The following is a 1660-nucleotide window of genomic DNA, read 5'->3' as shown; positions in this document are numbered from 1 at the left end:
CTTTGTTGAATTATCCGCCAAAAGCAACTGTTGTGTAAAAGTGGGTCGAGAGTGAACTTGATGCACTCGAGTACGATAAATTATTAGAACTCTTTATACTCGAAGATATAAAGAAGTGCATGCCTGTAAAGGTTCGCTCTCACATTGACGAGCGTGGTCTGCGCACATTAGCCGAGGTCGGTAGTGCCGCCGATCATTTCGCTCTCACTAATCCTAACTACTATTGCAGATCTAATGAACCTTCATTCCCGTCAAACCAGCATAATAGTAAGAGGATGGAGTATAGTACCAGGAGGACTGACCTGCCAGATACCACAGGACTGTAAATGCAAAGTCGTCAGAAACAGGTGGTGAGAGTAGGAATATTGCCTCTCGCGGTGAGAATCTTTCTTTTTGCCGTTATTGCAAGAAACATGGTCATGTCATGAATGACTGTTTTAAGTTGGCAAATAAGCGTTCTGACCATAACAAACGCATTTTTCACGTAAATGCTAATAATAAGAAAGAGGTTGCATCTAAATATCATGGGGATAAGCTTGATCTGGGCCTTTCTCCCTTTTCCATGACAGAATCTGCAAATGTGACTCCTTCATTTAAACCCTTTTGTTCTACAGGATTTATTAGTGCTGATGAATCGTGCACGTCTTCTTCCCCAGTCACTATACTACGGGACTCGGCTGCAGATATATCATTGGTGCTCAAAGAGGCTGTTCCTAACCCTGATTGTTACACTGGAGACATGGTAATTATCAATGGATTGATAGGTCCAAGAGCATACCCATTTGTGAAGTTTACCTCAAATCTGATTTAATATCCGGTTATGTAAGGTTAGGTGTTGTTGATAGGATACCAAGTGATGGCATTTCATTTCTTATGGGTAATGATCTCGTTGGTGATAAGGTGTGGCCTTGCCCTGTGGTTTCACTTTTTCCCGCGAAAGAAAACAACACTGTAGATTTAGAGAGGGAGTATCCCGACCTCTTCCCTGCGTGTGCTGTCACCCGGAGTGCAAGTCGTAGAACCTCCCCTCCTATCGAAGCGCTTACAACCGGTACTACATTGTCAGATGAGAGCCCTTGTGATGTAATTACTGAGGAATTTACTCTAGCTGATTTTTCGATTCCTCTGCTAAAGTTTCAAGTAAATGTACATCTGATAATTCTGATATAGTGAATTTCAAAGGCACTCCAGTTACTAAAGAAAAACTAATTGAAGAACAAACTAAAGATCCCGATTTGAAAGTATTGTATGATAGGCTTACCGAAATAAGTGAACTTGAAAATTCCCATACGTGCTACTATCTCCAGTCAGGCGTTCTTATGCGTAAATATAAGCCCTATAATATATCTGCAGACGATACAAGTAAGACTGTACATCAGATTGTAATTCCCAAGTCCCTTCAGACTGATGTTTTGAACATTGCACATGACATTAGTGGTCATTTGGGAGTCAAGAAAACTTATTACAAGATTTTAGCTCATTTTTATTGGCCGAAAATGAAGAGAGATGTTAGTAGTTATTGCCAATCGTGCCATATCTGTCAAGTAAAGGGTAAACCAGGAGCTGGCATCAAACCATATCCCTTGCAACCTATCCCAGTGTTAAGAGAGCCCTTCAGTAAAGTGGTTATTGACTGTGTAGGCCCCTTCCAAAGACTAAA

At 41.0% G+C, this 1660-nt stretch overlaps 1 pseudogene; it reads left to right on the top strand.

Moving 5' to 3' along the window:
- Nucleotides 1-57: 57 nt before the first annotated feature.
- LOC119591331 overlaps nt 58-1660 on the top strand; it is a 2758-nt pseudogene continuing 1155 nt past the window's right edge.

This window comes from Penaeus monodon, chromosome 28 (assembly GCF_015228065.2).
Source record: "Penaeus monodon isolate SGIC_2016 chromosome 28, NSTDA_Pmon_1, whole genome shotgun sequence".
NCBI lineage: Eukaryota > Metazoa > Arthropoda > Malacostraca > Decapoda > Penaeidae > Penaeus > Penaeus monodon.
This window is presented reverse-complemented; position numbering and strand designations above follow the sequence as displayed.